We start from the raw sequence: 15,242 nt of genomic DNA, 5'->3' as shown, positions 1-15,242 counted from the left end.
CTGCACATTCCTCCCCATGGTACAAATATGTTCTCCAACTTTTCGATCTGAATTTACAGTCTCCATCATCCTCCTGCACTGAGATGCTGAATCCCCAGTGACTTCCATTGAGCTTCCGAAATTGTGGAGCTTTTCTGGAGCACACTGGGGAAGACTTTTTGGGACATGAGGTGTCCCCCTTGGCTCTCTGGAGCCTGAGTTTCAAGGTTCCTTGAGTTTGCACCGAGTTCATTGTGGGTGTCCTGGCACCAGGTAGGCTCTGTCCCTTGGGATGTGGCTTTGAGGTGACGTTACTTGTGTAAAATGTAAACCAACCTTTTACTTTTCTCATTTTAATGTTGCATCCTGGGGTGGGGGAGATGAAGGGGACGGACACCTGAACTGGGACCAGCTGCAGGGAGACAACATGCTTGTGGACATGCAGAGCTGCAGGCAGAGAGGCGAAAGGAAGAAAGAATTGAAAAATGGGAAAAAAAGGCAGTGAGGCAGCTAATGAAGAGGTTCCCACAGCTGAGGGAGTTGAGCCTTTCATCATCTTCCAGCGCCTTTTCTTTCCTTATACTTTATTTGTCTTTTACAGAAGGCGATTGCTCTCTCCACCCATTCAGGGGCTGATAGCTCTCTCCTTAGAGCCAAGAATGGTCCCATTAAAAATGAAAGCATAAAGCACAGCTTGATTTTAATTCACGGTGTCAACATTTCTATATATAAGGAGGGAAGGAGAGAAATAAACTTATAATATTATGCACACACATACACACATGCTAAAAAGACTGGGGTCCCGTTGAGTTCTGTCACTGAAGTGTTGCCTAAAGCTGATGTCTTATCTCTCTAATTTCCAAGTGCATCTTAAAGAACTGAGTGTCTTTCAAGTCCCAGTGCTGTGAAGTACAAAGTGAGCTTGGAGATGGAGCACTTTTGTGTCAGCAGTGTCAAAGCAGCTCTCCCTCTCCAGCTTTCCTTTCTGTTTTTAAACCTTCCGCAGAGAAACAAGTTAAGAAATCAGAGCGAGTTTGGACAATGTTTGGAGCTGAGGAGAAGCCCTGCCTGGTGGCTTCATGATGATGTGGCATCTGGATGCAAAGACGCTGCTTCTGCTGTCCACCATGGTTTGAAGAGCATCTGTGAGGGGAGATAGGGCTGTACCTGGATTTCAGAGAGCATGTGTAATGTTCGTGTTTTGGTCCCAAATGCTCGGCTAAGAAAATGAAACCAAGCCGTTCTAAAGAAGTAAAATTAGGAAGCTGGAGAATGTAGAAATGGGGGTGGAAACACCACAGTGTGGCTTCAAATGGTATGAGATCCCGGTGTCCAGCTCTGTCAACAAGTGAGATATATAAACAAAGAAGAAGCTAATCTGGCCTGATCAGCAAAGATGCATGGAATTACTGCCTTGAGGAGCACATCTCAAAGTGCTTTCCTGGGCTCTTTTACACAGTGGTCACTGATTATTTGCTATGAGATGCATGCAGAGGGCAGTCATGACTAACCAGGGACTGAACGGGGCTGAGAGTGCCCAGGAGAATGGTTGAGTTTGCAATCACCCCCCAGCCCACACCTCCACTTCATTTGCTTGCAGAAGAGCACTGAAGGTTGGGATGTTGCTCACCATCCTTCATACTTGGACAGGGAAAGCTGGTGGGACACTCACCCAGGGACAGAGGGCTATTTATTGCTATTACTGCCACTTCTTTCATACCCAAAGGTGCTTTAAATAAACTGGAATAAGATTAATTTGTCGTCATAAAGACATAATCTAAACTTCATTGGTTTGCATAAAGAAAAGAAGTGGTTTCAGTCCAAAGCAGCCTCTGTGACTGAGGGACTTCATCCACTTTGTCATCCCTAGGCTTGCAGGGCAAGGAGTTTTGGTCATTGCTGTGCTGCTCGCAGATTAAATGTGCTTGGGAACGTTTCGGGGGTCCTGAGGCCAATAGCACAGGGCAGTCTTCATCTGTGTTATTAAATTCTCCTGCCTTCAAAACAAAGTGGCCTTCAGCAAACTGTCTGCTGGGATGATTCATGGGGCATTTAAGTGGCTGACCCATGCAAGAGTCATACAGTGCTTTGTGCTAAGGCCAAACGTGTGCCAGGATGGACCAACAATTCAGCAGCTTGAGTTCAGGCCACTGCTCAGCTCATGAGTATAGACACAGATTTTGGGACTAGGCTGAGAAGGAAAATGTTTCACCTCTGTGGCTCTCCTCGATCAAGGATGGTCCATTTTTGTCCCTTCTGCTTCTGGCCGTGGTTGGTAGAGAAGGGGTAAAGACAAAAGAAGAGAGTCCTTAAGTCACCTTAGACAATATCAGTGCAAAAGAACTGATCTAAGAGGTACCTCTAAATGTCTAGACAAGGAGTCCCTGGTGCCAACATCCACTTTCATTGTGAGAAGCCAGTTATTCCTGTGCTCAGTGGTGTATACGAGGAACAAGAAAAAGTTAACACCCTTGCAAGGTCTCTTTTGTTCATGAATAGTCACCTTACTATTCCCATCTGGATCAACTCGATACAGTTCTTGGACTCATTTTCTGGCAAGGTGTGCATTTACCCTTCTGGACCTAATGTAGTCTTTGAGACAACCAAAGGCTGGAGTTCAACCTGACAAGTTGTTCTGCTGGCTTTGCTTAGTGAATCCAAAATGAGCCACAGTTTGCACAAAGAGCCTAATTTTCTCCTGGGTATAAAAATAACAGGTGGCTTTTTCAACTGTTTTTTTTTTTTTTCTTATGCTTCATTTTGTTGGGTTTTCTCTCCTTTCTTGCCCTTTCCAGAAAGAAAAGCCATGACTGCAAGATGAAGTTTAGTCATTCTTTGAGTTTCAAATCATTCCTGGCATGATTCTTTTCATCGCGCTGTCTCCTCAACAGTGTCTTTTGCAGGAGGGTTTTGTGCACGTGAAGCTTTTGTATTGCAAGTATCTCAGGACTGAGTCAAGGTATTATTGTCCATTCCTGTGCCTTGTCTCTGCAGGGCTCTGTTCCCAGGCACTTTATTAGCATCAGTCGTGCAGTTTGGTCTTTGCATGTTTTTCGGTTTTATACCAGCAGTGAAAATAGCTCAGTTCCCTTTGATGTTCCCTTGGATGGAGATCTTCTATCTTTTCTTCCTCTTTTTGAGCAGAAGCGGAAGAAAAAACAATTTAAACAAGATGTAGAAAGGTTTCAAAACACAGTCTTAATCACGTCTGCTTTGTCTCCGATATTCCTCTGGCTCAGCTCTGAACTGCCCCTCAAACCAGCCAGTTAATGACAAAAGAAAATCAACGATGACACACTTTGAAATCCTTGCCACTGAGTGACATGCACAAAACCTTTTAAAAAAACCACCAGACAATTGGCTGGAGAACTCTATCCATTAAACTTTGAAAAACACAGTGTTTTCTGGGATGGGAAACAGCTGCTCTTCTTTCCTGCTCCATCTTGCTAGAGAACAGGCCCTTGAGTATTGCTGAATGGAGCTTTGCTCCATTTTCAGCAGGAGGTCGTGATCTTCACCAGGGCTTGCAGAGCAGAGACTGGGCCACCCCAAACACAATGCTGTTCCTTTCAGCTGTCTGGCATCACAATGGGAATGTCTTGTGTCCAGGCTTAAGGATGGAGGAGCAGGTAGAAGCGACGTGACTGCCCTTTTGGATGCCCATCAGCTACGTGCTGGATCTCCAATGTTGTTCAGACAAAAGCTTAGTGTAAAACCAGCCTTAAGAGCTGCTGGCCATTTTCTCTGTGAAATAGTCTTGGTAGCATCATATCTGGCCTGGACTCTGCTCCCTGGACATAACCCACAGAGAACAGAGGTCCTGGGGGGTCTCTCAAGTAGAGCTTGCAATGTTGGTCTCTCCTTGAAGGCTCAGGAATGACCATGGGGTTGCTGGTAACCACTCCAGGGCAAGCTCTGTCTATGATGGAGATCTTCTGGTGCTACAAAGCTCTGTGATCCTCAGCATGCGACAAGCCCCTCTCTTCATTTGCAGAATGTGTTTTCCGTGCATTCTGAAGAATTCCAGAGGTGCTGGCTGGAAAGCATCTCCACTGGCTGGCTGGAGTGTCTGCTTAGAGCCTTTCCTCTTTTTGTTTCCATGAAAAACCTGGTGCTGATGGTACTTAGTGTCTGGTCAATTCTAACATCCCTACCAGCTTCAACAAGGGAGTCTTATAAAGCCTGAGCTGTGCTGGAAGGACAAGTCCCATGCTGAGTAAGAGCATTGTAAGACCCCTCAGGGCCCCTTTCAGCCCGTGTCCCCTGAGTGATAGCTCTATGTGCACACATCTGGGTTACACCACCTGCTAGGATCAGGTTGTTGCAGTCCCGATGGTGGTGATCTGCTTTTATACCATCACAAGTCTGCAAATGATGCAAGGACTCTGCCAAACACTAACCCAGCCCCAAGGCCCTGAAGATCTAGCGCATTGCTAGCTTTGCCACCATCCACCTCCAAAACAACGTCACACTTGTAGCTGTCATGGCTCCAAGGCTAATTAAGCCTCTGTCCCAGTTATTTCCCCTCCTTACAGAGACAAAACAGGAGCTATTGCATTTATGACCCTGCTTGCTTGCTCTGCCGATGAAGCAGGGCTGGGCAGACCTTGCGCAAGAACTGATGCGAGGTGGGCTCTGTCCTTTCTCCTTGATTCCTAATGACCAGCAAAACTCAGCCTGGAGTGAAAGCAGGAGATGGATGATTTGCAGCAGAATACCAATTTTGATGATTATATGCTGCACCGACATACCATCAGAACAACGAAGGCAGCTGATGGATTTGGTAGTGCTGGGCGCTTAATGTTCTGCCTTGTTTTGCCTCCTGTCATCTCGTGGTGCTAATGGCTTCTCAGTGATTTGTTAGATGACATGACCTCGGGGACATCCAGCTCCCTCTTTCTTTTCTCTTCCCTCCATCTCTTTCCGCACGTGCAGACGTGCACCTTTGTTTTAATAGAATCTAAATGACATGTCTCTCTGCTTGGGACAGAGTTCAGGAAAGCCATTGCAAGGACAGTGAAACCACAAGCATCCTATGAATGATTTCAGCTCTCCCTTGATAAGCGGGTGACCTGTTCCAGCGATGAAGCTGGGGGGCTATTGATTCAGCTCAGGGCAATTGTGGAGGTTTTCGCTGAATTGGCTTGGCGCGTTGGCTGGAGATTACACCGATTTTCATGACAAGAATGAAGAGCTGCTGAACTGTTCTGTCCGCCTGCTGCCCAGTGGGACTGGGAATGGAAGAACTGCTCCTGGGAGAGCCAGGGTGTCAGAGAACTGTGTCCAGCTCTGGGGTCCCCAGCACAGGACACTCATGGAGCTGCTGGAGAGGGGCCAGAGGAGCCCCAGGAATGACCCGAGGCTGGAACAGCTCTGCTGGGGACAGGCTGAGAGAGTTGGGGTGTTCAGCTGGAGAAGAGAAGCTCCGAGGAGACCTTATTGCGGCCTTTCTGTACTTAAAAGGAGCCCATAAGAAAGATGGGGACAGACTTTTGAGCAGGGCCTGTTGTGATAGGATAAGGAGTGATGGTTTTAAACTAGATTTAAACTAGAGATTCGTGCTGGACATGAGGAAGGAATTGTTGTCCCTGAGGGTGGTGAGAGCCTGGCCCAGGTTGGCCAGAGAGGTGGTGGATGAACCATCCCTGGAGACATCCCAGGCCAGGCTGGACGGGGCTCTGAGCACCCTGAGCTGGTGAAGATGTCCCTGCTCCCTGGCCAGTGCTTTGCCACCCTCATATAATACCTTTGCCTTTGTATCAGGACTCAGTTTGCTACCACTCACATTTTACTCTTTGCTTTGCTCCCACCCTTGCAAGAGGAATTATTTAGTGGCAAATATTGGCAGGTTGCTCTTCTCTTGCTTTGGCAGCTTAGATAATAGCAACAGCTCCCTGTGTTCTTCCTACCATGAGGGGCTTTTTCCTTTCTCTCCTTTCTCCAAATTCCAGATCCCTCTTAAGCTTCAAAACTGAAAGATCCCTGTTCTCTGTCCTTATCTGCAAGGTGAAAGGAGGGAGAAATTGTCTTCTGCCTTTGGGAAGATAAGTCACGTTGGAGTCTTCCTCTTTAGAAAACTCTCTAATGCCATTTATCAATTAATTACTGGGTTGCATTTATGCCCATTAATTCCCCTTGCTGTCTTTCATTTTTGGAAAGGTCTGTGTTGCTCAGGATCTAATTGTCCTGGTCTTACACTGCTTTATTTCTCATTTTCGAGTTAAGTGGATGCCACAGCCTTCTAAGGCTGCTCTTTTATTTCCCCTGCAGATTTCTCTGCCCCCCTTTCTCCTCCACCCTGGTTGTGTTCAAAGCAGATTTGGCTGGGTTTGAGGAGGTGGGGGTGTGAATTAAACTGTGTGGCCCAAGCTTTAAATCCTCATTCTGCTCATGAATCAATCACTGATGAAGCCAGGAAAACATTTTCACCTGGAACTTTTTACGCTGAAAGATACACTTTCAGGTCACCTGCAACATGCTGGGGTTTTATATCAATCTTGGTTTGTTGTTTGGGTTGAAATAACCAAAATAGACAATTTTGAAGAAGAAAAGCTTCAATTTACCTTTCCCCCCCACCATAAACAGTTTGATGTCTCTGTTTGAAACAATATTTCACTTGCTTCACTTCGACTTAAAACACAGAACTATTTATTTTAAATGGAAAGAAGTTCGCAGCTAAACAAAATGGGCTTATTTTCTTCAAATGATTTGCCAGTGAAAAATTGAAAAGTATACCTTTCCGATGGGTCCAAAAGAATGTTTTTCTTCAGCTCAATCACTTAATCATAGAACTTTTCTCACCACCCTCCTACCCCACAATCACCATCCCTGATGTCACCGAGAAGCACAGAAATGCTGCCATTTAAGCCCTATTTCAGCAGGGAAGGACTTTCTAATCCTTTTGGTGTTAACTAAGCCAGACTTTTAGAGACATGAGCAGCATTAGTCCCCTAGGGAATGTGCTTGATACTCAACTTCAGCAAGAACCCAGCATTTCAGAATCCTTTTCCCCAGGCACCCCATGGATTTTGGAGGACATCATCCCAAAAGCCAATTAGAAGGATTTTTTTTGTAAAACCCCCAGAAAGAAAAGGGATGTAATTGTGCTAATGCAATTAAATCCCATTGGTTCCTACTGAGATACAGATGTGCTGGTGGGGTTAAAGCTGTGTGAATTCTCCTGTTGCCATGTCTCTCTGGAAACCAGGAGGAGATGAACCATAACACAAGGAGAAGGCTTTTTTTTCTGGGGTGTCTTCACCCAAAGCTATGGGTTGGATGTTGCTTTTGCTGTCTCCAGCAGGTCAAGGACCCATTTATCTTATCACAGGCACACCTGTGTTTACTTTCCTTCATTTAAGCCCACCAAATCATACGCTAAACCATGCTGAGTGCTCTCCAGTAAAGACCCACAGAGGCCAGAAAGTTCAGCAGAGGTCTTAGTGCACCAGATACAGGTTGTCCTGGCTGTCAAGTAAGTGCAGTAGTGACTGTGTGAAACCAGTAGCCTAAAATATATCATATTTTAGGGCTGTAACCTCCTGGCAGGTGGGCAAACACCCATACTGTGTCTCATAGGAGCTGTCACAGCAGCCAAGGTTACTGGTTTGGAGGTGGCTGGGGTCTGGCTATGCTGTATTGCAGGGACCACAGGGCAGATGTCCCTGGTCTCCTTGCTGTTGTTTCTACTCATAAAAAATGCTGCTTCTCTCAAGGAACAAGTGTCAGGATGAGAGAAAACAGCTTCAAATTGTGCCATGAGAGGTTTAGATTAGATATTAAGAAAAAATTATTCTCAGAAAGGGCTGTGGGGCATTGGAACAGGCTGCCCAGGGCAGTGGTGGAGTCACCATCCCTGGAGGGGTTGAACAGATGGACATGAGGTTCTCAGGGACTATGGGGTCGTGCCAGGGGTGGGTTAATGTTTGGACTCGATGGTATTGAGTGTCTTTTCCAACCAAAATGATTCTATGAAGATGGAAAAGATCCAAACTCACAAGGTGTGACTCCAAACTCATCTCTCAAACCAAGCATCTGGAGCTGGGAAAACATTGTAAACCCTCTTCTTAGAAATAGAAAAGCATGTCTGACCCAATCCTAGCTTTGGATTTGCTGCTGGGATTGCTCCCTGAGGAAAGCAGAGCTGGAGAAACACGTGGGCATTGCACTGGAGTTGTGCAGAGGAGCAGATAGATGAGAAGATGGGGTAAGAGGTCTCCCCATGCCAATGGGGAATGGGTGGGACTCCTCTCCAGGAGGCTCAGAGCAGGGAAAGAATAAACAGAGGTGCTGAAAACCTGGTGAAGTCTGAAAGCTAAGTATTAGTAGGATTAAGACTTACAAACACAGAAACTCCCACTCCAGAGAAAGAAAGTTAATGCCTGGGTTTTGCACACTAAAAAACCTTTGTTAGCAGCAGTATGTGATTATCCCACAGGTTGAATGGGGCAGATATTTAAAAATTCACTATTGGATGGATTGCAATAGTTGAGGAGAGGTGAAAGGTCCCGAGATGGAAAGTGGTGGGTAAAATGGGAGGTAAGAGATGGAAATCCACGCCAGCCAGGGGCTGGTACATTCATTATGTCCTCAAATTCAGGTTGAAATTGTGTGCAGCTCTTACACCGGGGGTGAACGGCACCTAAGGAGAGCAATAAAAGTATCCTAGAAAAGCAGGATTGTGGATGGGGCTTTAAGTTAACTGTCTAATTAGTGACTCACATTCCCCATTTGCCACTGAGCTTGGGTGGCACTTGAAAGCAGCTGCCATCAACGGTGGCTTTGTGCCTGTTGCCTCTCTGTGCAGGATTCAAGCAGTGGCAACCCAGGGGGAGAAGCAACTAACCGTTCTTTCTTGGTGGCTAATGACAAAAATGGGCTGTTTCAAAGCCTTCCCAGATCCTGGGAGGAGGAGGAGGTGGTGGGAGCAGAAAATGCAGTGCTTGTTGCTTTGGGCTGATCTCCTGTCCACAGGAGACAGGGGTCAGTCATTCTTCAGGGGCTGAACTGAGGGGAAAAAGCTTCCAAGCACCATTAACCCCAGAGATGCTGCACCCCATGGCCAAAACCAGCAGCCCAGGGCCATCTCCACAGTGATTTCCATTTGGTCCCTGCTCAAAAACAAAATAATCATTTCTTACCATCTGTATGTTCTTAAAATTCTTCCATCCTGCAGGGTGGGTTATTACAGACCAGTGGATCCATCTCCCAGATTCACTGCTTTGCTGTGGGAGGATTTATCAGCTCTCATCCCAGCTGGGCTGCACCAGGTGATCATCACTGCAACTCCATGTTCCTCCCCAACCTCATGTTTGGTGCTGGCTTCTTCCCTTATGTAGGAACATGTTGCTCAATGAATGGAGACCCTTGGAGGACTCAAAGCCACCCCATAAACATCACCCTCCTGTTATTTTTTATTATGAAAAAGCTGATATGGTGAGGAACTAAGGCTGGTTCTTGCCTCCATGCTAAGCAATGGTCAGCTTCTTGTTGCACTTTCAAACATCTTTCTGTTGCATTTGTGGAAAATTAGATCATTTTGCTAAGCTGTGCATGGGGCTGCAATTAGAGTTTAGCAGACTCTCTTCATTTGAACAAGAAAACCAAACCCAACAGTATCTATTCCTGCTCTTACTGAAGTTGTGGGAAGTGTGAGAAAAGGAGTTTTAATTGGTGACAGCTCAGTTACTCCAGGGTGAAGGGTGAAAATGAAGTAGCCCTGGCAGCACGTGGCCATTAATTACCCTTAATTGTCTTTGGCTTCTCAAGTAAGGGTGAAGCAAAGAGTGGACACAGCAGATGAAGCCAGCTCTCCCCCTGGGAAAATGGAGTTTCTTGTTGTTTTGCAGGATGTTTGAAAAATGGTGAGATGCAACTCAGGTAGGACCAAGTTCTGGAGGAAGTAACATGGGGAATATACATGAATTTCCTTTTATTTCTTATTTCCTTGGGGTGCCACAGGGACAGACGAAGGGAGAGATGCCAAGATGATACTTGAGGGACGAGGACAAGCAGGTGCTGCTGGACCCTGTGGTGGGTTTAGGAAGCTTCACCGAAAACCTGGACTTCCGAGGTATGTGAAACAAGACAAGAAGGAATCATCTACACCTGCAGTTTTCAACCTTTTTCTTTGTGAATCCCCAATATGTTATGATAAAAAAGGCAAACCCATAAGGCTCTCCTAGTTCAACTTACTTTTCTTGGGCATCTCAATCTAGAAAATCTAGAGAAAAGCCTAGAAAACCACAGGTCTCTGGGGAATCTGCAGCTTAAAAACCTCTGGAGGACACAGAGAAAGGGATGGACAGAAACTTGTGGGGCAAATTGTGGAAGGAGAAAACTAGATGTGGAAAAAGGAGCAGCTGTTGCCATGCATGAAGCCTTAGCAAAGCCTCCTGACTAGTGGGGTGACAGGAGCTTCAATAAATCACCTGGAAGGCAGGGAAGAAGTGGGACTGTGCTCTTCCTTGTTCAGGGTGAGAGAGATTCATGATGCATGGGCAGGAAAATGCTATTTACACAGCGATTTCAGTAATCTCCATCCATGGAGGCTGGGGAGCTGCAGGTGGTGGCGGCGAAGCTTGTAGGGGCTTGTGAAAAGGTCCCTTGGGGTGGGCATCAGCAGAGAGATGGAGGAGCAGGTTAGTGAGGGAGGTCCTGCAAAGGTGGGATGAGGAGTCACCATCCCAGCTTGCACCATCCGTCCCTTGGTGTTTTCTGTGTGCATGTGGAATCATGACCTGCTGGTGCACAAATACCGAATCTAGAAGGCCAGAGAAAGGTGGAGAGGTACCATGAAGGGTGGTTATTAGTTTTTTGAGCCCAGGATGGTCCTACTAATTCCATCATAGAATCATTTAGTTTGGAAAAGACCCTCAAGATCGTGTCCAGCCATAACCTGCCACTAACTTATGTGCCTAAGAACCTCATCTAAATGCCTTTTAAACCTCCCCAGGGATGGTGACTCCACCACTGCCCTGGGCAGCCTGATAGCCCTTTGGGGAAGAAATTGTTCCTAATACCCAATCTAAGCCATCCAACCCACTCAATAGTAACCTCAGGTTTAGTCTGCATGTAGATGCCAACTTCACTGCCCAGCACCCCCAAAACTAGATTTAAGGGTGGCAAAGCATGGTTATTTTTCTTAGTAAGCTGGGGAAGACCAGATGCCACCATTGCCTGGTTAATGCAGGCTGCCTCCAGTCAGCCTCACCACCTGGACTTTAATTTTCATTCTAGACCTTCAACCGATGGTTCCTTCTTCCCTCCAGGTGGGAAGGCCAGAGAGCAAAATCCATCCTTTGTGCTGGCCCTTTGCCATTTGCATTTTGCAGCAGCAGCTGTTGCCCACTTAACTGCACAAACCTTTGCTCGCTTTCCTCTTCTGTCCCTTCACTCTCCTCCTCCCTCTTCCCCATGACCTTCCTCCTTCTCCTCCTCCTCTGGACGTTTGCTGATGCCAAGCCAGAAGCCTGACAGCCAAAGTGACATCGTAATTTTCTGCTTGGCGAGGGAACAACAGAAGTCTGGGTTGTCTGAGGATACGCACAGCAAAAAAGCGGGGGAAGGAAGGATGGGACTTGCTTTGTAAAGCTCTCTGCAGTTTTGGAAAGATGGGTTTGATCTCCTGGGGAGTGTGCTGGATTGCGGTTCCCTCTGCACTGGAAGGCAGGGGATTTGGTGGTGGATGCTCACCCTTGGGTGATCAGTACTGCACCTGTTTTTGCCACGTCCTCCCGGAGATGCTGCAGATGCAGCAATACTGCAGCCCCATGTGTGATCTCCATGGGGAGGTGACTCATGGACTCCTGAGGGCCTTGCTTGGATGGTCCTACAGCCTGGGGACCAGAGGCTGTCCTCTCTCCTCCAACAGAGCAAAAGGAGATGCAATGAGGCACACAAGCTCCCTTTACCAGACTGACCACAGGCTGGGTGTGTTAATGCTGCCACCTGAACGTGTCTGGGGCTGGGACCAGGACCATGGGACCTTCTGGGATGCCATGAACCTCCTGTGCACCACCACCCTCAAGCAATCTAGAAAAAATCATTATAAACCCCCTTGGAGGGTAGCGTTCCCCTCCATTTCGTGCAGATGATACTCGCTCTCTGTTATAGCCCGCCTTAAATAAATTGCAGGGTGGTTCTGCAATTTCGGCAAAGGCAGAATCTGTATGTGTGAACGGGGGGAGATGGAGTGAAAGTGTAATTGGGCTTAATCTTTCCACACTCAAGGAAGCAACAAAACATCTCTCTCCGTCTATTTAGTCAAAACACGGAAACATCATTGCTCTACTGCTCAGGAACAATAAAGATGCAAATAATGTCAACATCTCCCAGGCTTTTGCCAGGACGGTTACTGGGGAGAATATTATTGCATTCTGATTACTTTTTATGAAATCCACTATCGGTGTCTCTGCGTGGCTTTGCTTCTTGAGGATGCTGAACTGAATGAAAATAAGAACCACCATCTCTCCTGCTTGGTTTCCATGCTCTGACTGATGTTTTAGCTCTGGGGGCAAAGAGCAGTGTCCATACGTAGTTTGTGTTTTGTGGCTTGTGTGTCTGGGGCTGGAAGGACATCTGGTGCATGTGGTGGTGTATGGATGTGAGGTGTAGACTGAAGGAAATGCAGTTAATACATTTCCAGTCTCCTTGGCTGCATCGTGACTAAATTTAACATGTACTGTTTGTAGGGTGACCCAGGAATGTCACTTCACCCCCTTCACCTCAGTTGCCTGGGGATGGGGAGTCTGTCATGCTTTGAGATCAAAAGCAGATGGAGCCTCTCCACCTCTTTACCATGACCTGGGGACATATTTAAGCCAGGTCTATGGCGCAAACAGGAGGAGGATATGGGTAAGAATCATAGAATAGTTTGGGTTGACTTTCAAAGCTTATCCAATGTCACCCCTGCCATGAGCAGGGACATCTTCACCAGCTCAGGTTGCTCAGAGCCCCGTCCAGCCTGGCCTGGGATGTCTCCAGGGATGGTTCATCCACCACCTCTCTGGCCAACCTGGGCCAGGCTCTCACCACCCTCAGGGGCAACTAACTTAATGTAAGGATAAGGTCTATCCATTGCTGAGGGCTGGAGGAGCTTAGGTGCAGCAGGAAGGAAAGAGGATGGGATCTTAATCTGAGAAACAGTGACAGAAAAGGTTATGAGCATTTCTGAACTCATCCAGGTTTCCTTTTCAGTGGGAAGGAGGTGGTTGTAATTTTTGGGGCCTCATTTTTATTTTGGCAATCCCTGGGACATGGAGTTTTGGGGGATTTGTGAGAAAACAGTGGGCCGAGCTATAAGGAAATGGCTGGGTGTCACAGCCACCTTCTCTTTTCCGTTAATATGTAAGACAATTAAGCTTAGTTATATCTGTCCAATAGATATATTTATGGACAGACAAATATTTAGATCTGAGCAACACAGAGCCAGAGTCATGGGATGAGCAACCTGGGCAGGAGGAGGTGGGTTGGGTTGGATGGAGATACATGAGGTGGCTAGTGTGAGAGGTCAGTGAGATGGAGATGGAAGGAAAGAGGGCCTTCGGAAAAGAAAAGCCAGAACTTTTCTAGACCTAGTGTTGAGTGAAGGAGGTTGTGGCCAGGGAAAGACCGTCCTAAGGATGAGTGTGACCCTAGTAAGCCAGGTTTTGTTGCCAGCTCCAGCATCAATGTCTCCTGATGAAGAAAATTAGTTGCTGCATCCCAGGAACAGTGTGATGGTGGGTCCCTGTGGCCTCTTGGTGGTTTATATCAGTAAAGTGACTGTCAGCTCCTTCCCCAAAAGAATTTGCTACCCATCAACAACAGCCACGAACCGCTCATCACCTGTGACGCTGAGAGCTGCATCATTTGACTTTAATTACTGCTGATGGGAGGCAGTGACAGATATTTATCCAAAAAAAGAATCCATTGCTCCCGAATGAAATATTTACCTGAAAAGTGAATGGCACCTCTGATAGAGGAATTGAAAAAAATGCAAGAAAAGAGGTAAAAAGATGCATGGTAACCAGACACTTGGTACATGCGTGAGGTTCATATTCTAATATCTAATGTAGGAGGTTTTCTCAGTGTCAACGTGCTGCTTCAGCTGCGCAGAAGGAATAATTTCCCAGTAGCACAGGCTGGTTGACAAAACTCTGGTTTCCAAACTCTCTCTCAGAATAGTGCTGACACGAATGTAGAATAAAATTTAAATGGGAAGACTTGATTTTTTGCTAAGAAATTTAGAAACAAAATAAGATGTGCTGTTTAGTTTGGGTTGAATCGAATTATTCTCATTTTTAATTGTTGAAAAGTTGGGTTTTTTTGAAAGTGAAAGGCATAAGACTCATATTGGAAATGCAAGAATTTTCCTGGATATTTCATTAATTCCTTTCATGAGAAAAGATGAAATAGGAGCCATAAAAAATGAAATTACAGTGAGACGTTCATTTGCAAACACCAATTTGTATCTGAAATGCTGTTTGGCTCTACTGAACAGACAGATCCTGTGTCTGCTCCTTTCCCCCATGCTTCAGACCATGTTTCTCTCTTCTTCTTTTGTGGGGGAGAATTGTATGATAAAAATTTTACTCGGTTATATCCCAAACCAATGAATTTCAAAGGGACTGTTCAGGTTTGTTTGTTTGTTTTCCTTCAGCACTGCAGGAGCTAAAGGTTGCGCTACAGCATGTCCCTGCACTGGTGAAAGCCAGTGAAAAAGGTCTTTAAAATCTGAGGGAAAAAAACACCGTAGGTGCTTATGTCTATTTCAAGAAGAGATTTAGGCTCTTTAGGCCCTTTGTGTGCCTTGGAAGTGCTTTGCCCACTCTTTTCCTTTGCATTGTTTTCCTGCCTTCTCATTATAGATCACAGCTGCCCCGATGGCCTTGTTGATGTAGCCTGTCCCGTGTTTTCTTTCAGAGCTCAGATGGTTCCTACCTCTGGCATTGTTTTTTTTGCCCATTCTCTAACTGGTTCATGCTCCCAGCTGTTTTTTCCATCCTTCCTCTCACTCCCCAACCCTTCGCTTCAACCATTTATCTCACAGATGAAACCTTCTGAGATGCCCTTTGCAAAAAAAAAGCACAGGCTGAGAGAGTAATTTTCTTCCAATCCTGCAGTAGTGATGTCTTCAAAGACGTTTGACAAATCACCTAAATGAGACCTCTTGTCCCTGCACTGCTGTCTTTAGTCAGGGCAGGGTTTTATCTGGCTTTTCCAGGGTTTTCATGGTTTTCAGTGGTGCTTAACTCGCTGAGCACAACTGAGAGGTGTGAAAC

The sequence above is a fragment of the Nesoenas mayeri genome, assembly GCF_963082525.1.
Source record: "Nesoenas mayeri genome assembly, chromosome: 4".
In the NCBI taxonomy this organism is placed as follows: Eukaryota; Metazoa; Chordata; class Aves; order Columbiformes; family Columbidae; genus Nesoenas; species Nesoenas mayeri.
This window is presented reverse-complemented; position numbering follows the sequence as displayed.